We start from the raw sequence: 7971 nt of genomic DNA, 5'->3' as shown, positions 1-7971 counted from the left end.
GTTTTGAGGCTAACAAAGCCTCAAAAAATGCCCAGATTGCGATATGCCTGACCCAACTTGGATTTTGTGATACCAAAGGTAGGATATCGCACTATCCCTTGTTTTTGGACCCTTCTTATTTCATTATGTTTAAGATATCGCGATACCATGGGTTGGGTATCGTGATACTAGTGTGTAAAACAAAAATTTTGAGTTTTAAAATTCTAGGGGTTTCATGATATCAGAGGTCTGATATTGCAATGCTAAAAAGATTTTTGTCCCCCTAATGAAACTATTATAGAAATCGTGGTATCCTCCCTTGGGTATCGCAGTTTCCCTGAAAAATCCCTCTTTTACAAATTCATCAAATTTCTCTCCTAACAAGTCTAAAATGCAAAAAACTACTAATTAAAATCCTACAATACATGAAAAAATACTTGTAGTCGATGCTCAAAACATTTTATTTACAAATTTTTGGGTTCCATTGCCACAAGCGGCAATTTGAAAATGCAACTTGGAGCGTTGATCACACCACTGATATGATGTTTCGTGGGTGTCCTTGACACTTAGATACACCTTTTGTTCAATGTACGACTGAGGTCTCTCAAGAATCGTAATGTCCTCCTTATCCTCGTTCACATCTAGATTATCCTTTGTAGTGCACATACACCACCATTCCATAAAAGTTTCAAATCGGTTAGCATGATAAGGTATTGTCTCAACTACTTGACAGTTATACCCTTGTGATGATAACACCTACTTAGGTTTAGGTTCAAGCTCAACACATTTGAAAATTCCAGTCTCTCCGTCGATGTCCATAGTCAACTCACCCCTTCCTACATCTATAGCAGCTTAAGACGTGGCCAAGAAAGGTCTCTCTAAGAGGATAGGAATTTTAGGATCCTCCTCGAAATCCAGCATAATAAGGTCAATGGGAAAAATAAATTGCATAACCCTCACAAACATGTCCTCCAGGACTCCCTTGGGACGTACCAAGGATTGGTCGGCTAATTGCAACGTGACAATCATTTCCTTAAGCTCTCCCAAAGCTAACTTCCTATAGATTGACAATGGCATGAGGTTAATGCTTGCTCTTAGGTCACATAGGGCTTTCCTAAAAATAACTCCACGTATCTCTATTGGGATGGTAAAGCTATCGAGATCCTTTAGCTTAGGGGGAACTCTTCTAGACACTATCGCATTGCATTCCTCGTTAAGAGCAATTTACTCTCTTCTCCCTAATCTCTTCTACAAGACATAACATCCCTAAGGAATTTTGTGTATTTGGCCATTTTCTCAAGGAGCTCTAATAAGGGGAGGTTCACATTCAAGGCCTTAAACATATTGTGGAATTGCAAGAACTCTTCACTCTCTTTCTTCTTCTTCTCCTCTAAATGTGAAGGAAATGGTATGGGCTTTAGGCTTGATGGCAGTGGTGGTTGAACGGTTCTATCCTCTGGTTTGACTTGGGTGGGTTCACTCTTAGGTCCTTCTTTCTCTTTAGAATTTGATTAGATAGGTTCCTTAACCACAACCCTTGATCTAAGCATGATTACCTTCGCATGTTCCTTCCCTTCCCTAATCATATTCGGTTCGGTTTACTGGGTATACTAGAGGCTAAGTTTTTTTGCAAAAAATTGTAATATTTGGTCTATTTGACCACGAATTTGGTGCACATCGGCTTGTACTACATGTAAGCCTTCCTCTACCTTACTTACCCTAATTGAAAATGGGGGGTCACTACTATAGGCTGGTTTTCTCTCTTGATCTTGGGGTTCCCTAAAAGGTAATGGAGGTTGATATGGTGCATTGGGTTTTGGAGGATTCAGGTTTTGGTTCCCTTGATTGGGAGGTCCCCCTTGGTTTCCTCCCAACCTAAGGATAGGATGGTCATGCCATCATGGATTCTAAGTGTTTGAGTAAGGGTTATATCCTCTATTCCCCACATAGTTTAACTCCATATGTTTTCCCTCATCATCGTGTCTTCTATTAAAATGGGTTAGATTTGGCTGGTTTTGGACTTGCGTCTTGGTTGAACTCATCTCTAATTGATTAAGCCTTTCGAGTACTTGTTGATACTTGTCCTTGCTACCAATAGTGTCCACTGTCGATTGTTTGGCCTGATATGTGAACTACTCAACCAACCACATGCAAGAATTCATTGCTATATCCTCAATAAGTTACAAGCTTCGGCATACGTCTTTGACATGAATGCTCCTGCAAACGTGGAAACACGAAAATTTATGTGTTTTTACATGCCCTTTTTAACTTAAAATCATGTTATTTTGGTTAAATTCTTGTCAAAAAATAATTAAAAATTATAAAATAATTAAATTATGTTAAAAATATGAACATGATGAATTTTAATTAATTTTATAGTTAATTTTGATTAATTTTGACTATTTTCGACAGATTCGCACAAAGGGTGAAAATTGGTTCGGCAGACAATGCTCGAAGAATAAAACCGAGAAGCAATTTGAAGCATCGAGACAAATTTATTTCTAGACTAAGATGGTCCAAAAATGTGTGTTAATTCATAATATAATTAATTTTAATTTATTCCCAATTTAATTTGGGCTAAATAAATTATTATTAATTAATTATGAAAAAAAAGGTCTAGTTGAACCGCATTGGTTAAACTGAATCTAGTGAACCGAACCAGCCACCAATTGGGCTGCCCAGAACCGTCCATTTGCTGACCGAAATCAGCATTTTAGCTTACTAAAAAAGCTTGCAAAGAAGCCCTTGAAGAACTTTCAACCTTGCATTCAAACCCCTCCAAAAAATGTGGCTTTATGGATTTGCCCTAGGCTATTTTTAGCAAAGCTGAATCTCTCAACTTTACCATGTGTGTGGCCAGCCAAGGGGGGCCTCTTTGGCTGATGGAATTTTCTATTTTTAGCAGCCAAAATCAGATATAAAAGCCACCCCTTGCTGATCATATTCACATCTCTTCTCTCACAACTCTTCTCTCTTCTGTCACTTTTTTCTCTTATTTTCCCATTCAAAGTTTCTTGCTCTTATGTCGATTTCTCCTCTTGGGAAAGGGGTCTTCTTCTGCCATTTTGGAGCAGCAAATGAGTGTTCATAGCAGTCTTGACCGGCAAGGACAACAAAGAAGGAAGAACGGAGCAACCTAGTCAAGCCACGGAAAACCACTAGATTTGATTCTTATTCCTTATCTCTTTAATTTTTGTTGTTTTTATGATGAACATATCTATGAATATTTATGCTATTGGAATGGTTAATTTAATTAGCTTAGCATGAATTTAATTCGTGTTGGGTTGATTGCATTCCATCCTCTTGATTTGCTAAATTTATGTTTATCCTGTTATAGGCCTCGGTAAAATGTTTGATTAAGTAAAACCATGATTAAGTTATTTTTGCATTACAATTGTAAGATAATTAAAGAATTAATTATTTAAACACATTGAAATTGTAATTAATGGGCACAGCACTTAATCAGTGCATGTTTAATTCTTCTAAGGTAGCTGAAGATTAGATTAGCATTGTATTTGGTGATACATATGCCTTGCATAACTTACAAGATTATTATGATTAAACTGTTTCAAGGTAAGGATACTTTGTTACCTCACATAGTCTTTTATATGCTTATTAGGTTGAATTAATCGTTTGAATCGACATAGGGATATGTGAGAGATTGTTTAATCTAATAAGTATGTATGTTCAATAACATGTTTATCTTTATAAACTTGTTTTATCAATCAATTGACATAGGAATATGTACAAGAGATGAATGGATTTTTATTTTTAAATATGTTCATAAGTTAGCAAATTCTTGAGTTGTCTTGATTTATTAGTAATAAGTATAAGCATAAGTTTAATGATTCTAAGGTAAGGAAATGTAATTAATCCAACACAATTATATCATCTTGATTAAAATCGACTTTTGAAATCGTGCATTAGAACTTTATTTTATTTACTTTGTTTCTAGTTTTTAATCATTTCCCAAATCCAAATATTTTTCTTTCACCAAAGTGTTTAAACTTACTTTCATAAATAATTCTTTTATAGTCCCTGTGGGTACGATAACTCGACATTTACTTGTCACTTTATTACTTGTTGCGATTGTGTACACTTGCACATTTTTGTCATTCCAAGACACTTCGTTAAGACTAGAGCGTAAGTTTCCATCAAGCCTATTATGGAAAACTTGAATTTCTAGCCAATCTTGGAAACCATGATATGGACACTTACGTAGCATTATCTTAAAGCGCTCTCATGCCTCGTATAATGACTCTTCTTCCAAATGACAAAAATTAGTAATATCTATTCGAAGCTTCATTTTCTTGCTCGGGGGAAAGTATTTTCCCAAAAATTTGCTCGTTAGCTCGTCCCAAGTATTGATGGAATCTACCAGCTGTGAATCTAACCATATAAAAGCATCATCAGCAAGAGAGAATGGGAATAGTCAAAGATAGATAGCATCATCGGATACCCCATTATACTTAAAGGAATCGCAAATGGTTAGAAACCACTTAAGGTGTTGGTTTGGATCCTCATTCATTGAACCTCGAAATTGAAGGTTTGATTATATCATCTAAATCATTTTCAGTTCGATTTCAAAGTTCTTACCATTAACCATTGGGCAATTAATGCTACCTCGAACAACATCCAAGTTGGGCATCGCCTAGTCGCGCACAGTTCGTTGCTCCATGGGTAGGTGTGATGGTTGTTAAATCTCTACTTGTGGATTTTTGATAGGTTGCTAACTTCTTCAGGACGTACTAATGTCTAGAGTGTGAATACTGCAACTAAAAAAATATGAAAAAGAGGTAGCGTCTGTAAGCATATGGGTTAGGCCATAATATAGGTACAACGGAGTGGGTGAGTACTCTGAGAATTGTACCCAAAGGAGGCGAGTCACTAGATTAGTTTTAACCTAAACGAAAATAGATCTAATTAGTACTTTAAATAAAATATATTACACATAAACATAAATAAAGGATTTTTGGTTTTTATAAATAAAGAAATAAAATTAACAAAAACCTAATGAAAAAGGATTTCAAAAAACTAATTTATAAACTTAATCAATTCTAGGCATGGGTGATTAAATTGCTTCGGTGGTCATAAATAATTCTTATTTCAGGTTTCTACTCAATCAACTAGTCATTACCCTATTAAGATCTCTCGATCTTCCACTAAACTAATGAGTCGGTAAGAACTATTTATCTCTCAACCTCACAGTCTAAACTATTTGGGTCTAAGGAGTTCGCAAATCGGCCATACCAATTTTGGGTTAATTCCCACCTAAATGACTTCTTAGGGTCATCAAGCCTAGGGTTTAAGTTCTTCCTCTCCCAAATAGCTGATCCGTTAAGAAAACCCTACATAATAATCAATTAATCACACCTCCACTCGTTAATCCCTCATAAGAAGATTAGTTTCTCATGGATCTCATTAACACAATACAGTTGAATATAAGAATAAACATAAATAAAAATTCAAGAATAGAGTTTAGAGAATCCTTTTTGTGTTAAATGAAGCACAAAAATCCATTAGCATTTAATCGCGTTTACAAACCACGTTCTCTAAAGAACACAAAAGGAACGGAACTAAAAATAAACCTAAAGCATAAAAGAAAGAAAAACTAAAAACCAAAATTACAAAGAAAACTTAAAGTATGAAAAGTTATCTTTAAGCAAGTATTTTAAAAGCCTATTTATAGAGTTAGGGTTGCAGTCATCCTTAACCCTACGTTAGCTGACGTTCTTGTGTTTAATTTTCATTGTGCAGACCAAAATGCCCCTAGCCCCTAAGTGATTTCTGTACAAGACCGATGTCGCGACACCGTAGTCCTTGTGTCATGACATCAAAGGTAGTATGCATGAGTTAGGGGTAGCTTCAAGGGTGTGTCGCGACATCCCTTGGCTATGTCATGACACCCAAGGTAGTATAGTAATTCTATCATTATGCTCCATATGTTGCGACATTAAACTCCTTGTATTGCAACACAACCACCATTTTTGAGTTATTATGCCTTTGAATGGTCTCCTGCACACTTACTAAGTACGTTAGCTCACCTTTAGGCCTCATTCAACCCCTAAGGTCAATAGAAGACTCAAAATGAACTTTTTATTGAATTTAACTAAACTAAGAAAACATAACTAAAACATACTAAAATTGCTCGTGTTTAAGCTCTTAAAGTACAAAAACTAGTTTAATCTAGTACACCGAATTACGACAAATCAAACTCCTTCACACTTAAGTCATTGCTTGTTTTCAAGCAAAAAAAAAAGTAAAAGGCATCCCTTGACCAAGTATAATACAAATATTGGTGTTGGAGTCCAATATTAGGCATTTTCATGTTTACACGTAATCCTGACATGGTATATAAACAACTTACCACTTTCAATATCAAACACCTAAGTTTAATATATTACGAAGTACACAGGCATTAAGGTTTTCAAATATATGCATCCATCAATAAATCATATAGGTACTTTGATTAACCTAGCAGAATACAAATAGTCGAAATGCAATCTCTTAATATGATGTTAGTTCATGAATAAGTCTACCTAGGTCACAAAAGGCTTTCCAGCTTGTAACATTCTGAGGTTTTGGATAGGTATGGATTTCAAGAACAGGATGCATCAAAATAGTTTCAAGCATGAAAATAGTTCGGATGTATGGATTTCAAGAACAGGATGCATCAAAATAGTTTCAAGCATGAAAATAGTTCGGTACATCGTATTGTTCCCTATTATTCCCCCTTAGTAACCCTTACCCACTCACTGTCTTATTTTTCCTTCTCTTACCTTCCTTATTTCTCCACATAGGAAGTCACAATATAATATAACAATTACGACTAGCTCACGAGTTTTTTTATGCATAAATGACTTAGTTTTTCTACTTTTGTGACTTTGTGACTTTTTTTATCTTTTTTCATACATCTCACTCACAGTGCTTTAGTTTTTCACGTACTTTTTCTACTCGTTTTGTCTGTTCTTTCTTAGTTTTTTCTCTTTCCTATATGACATTGCACATACGTATGGCCGGACCTCTATAGTTGTGCAATTCAGGACCAAGGAAAAAGGGTAAATACAAATTAACATTTTTGTCTTGGGTTTTGTATGAAGGTTCATCAAGAGGTGTTTTCCGGCTCAAAATAGGTACTAAGGATGAATAAACAGGGTTAGCCTTTTGGCTCTGGGTGTATACCAATGCCTTAAGTCATTCCTAGGTATCTCAATATTCACAAATTTAATCAATCAAGCAATCACAAATTCAACTATTTATCATACATACTAGCATCCTTGTTTCCATGTATTCTCTATATCATTTGGTATATTCAATTACTCAATGCCTATTGACAGTGTAGTATATAGAACTTAGTAGTCTAATAATAAAAAATTCAAAATCATTCACTATGATGCCAAATTTATAGTAAACACCATCAACTTACATACATATTCCTTGCCGAACACTTATATTTCTACAAGCTCAAGCACACATTTGACAATAAAAATTAAAAGAAAAGTATAAAAATTTAAAACAAATTTCCTATGTTACCCCCACACTTTAGATAACACATTGTCCTCAATGTGTAGCCCAGAAAAGATAAGGAAAGAAGTACCCCATTGATCGTGACATTACTTCTAATCTACTGGTGGGTTCTTCCTTTCGTTTTCATCGTTAGCTCGAAAATGTCGTGTTTCTATCATGTAGGGTTCCTACACAAAAAGCTTACGAAAGCACAAACTTATAAAATTCTAATATTTCTCTAAATTATTACAATATCCAAAAAAATTCAATTATAAATTGTCCTAATGCATCTATGTATCAGCCTAACATATACTTGTGCAAATATTTTTTAGTGAAAACTTCTTTATTCATCTCCCTTTTGGAGTCTGCATTTTCTCCTCTCCTATTTTTTCCTTCTATGAGATATTACAAATCATTTTTATAAGTCATCTCCTAATAATTTCTTTGGAAGACTCATCTCTTTGTCAAGTCGATCCAAGGGTACTC

At 34.9% G+C, this 7971-nt stretch overlaps 1 non-coding gene across 1 annotated transcript; it reads left to right on the top strand.

Moving 5' to 3' along the window:
• The first annotated feature begins 4175 nt into the window (after positions 1-4175).
• LOC128042671 (small nucleolar RNA R71) lies at positions 4176-4282 on the top strand. The gene has a single exon (XR_008198186.1). It is a non-coding gene; the product is annotated as a small nucleolar RNA R71 (small nucleolar RNA).
• Positions 4283-7971: the final 3689 nt, after the last annotated feature.

This window comes from Gossypium raimondii, chromosome 7 (genome assembly GCF_025698545.1).
Source record: "Gossypium raimondii isolate GPD5lz chromosome 7, ASM2569854v1, whole genome shotgun sequence".
NCBI lineage: Eukaryota > Viridiplantae > Streptophyta > Magnoliopsida > Malvales > Malvaceae > Gossypium > Gossypium raimondii.
Note: the sequence above shows the minus strand (reverse complement) of the source record. Positions and strands in the feature narration are given on the sequence as shown.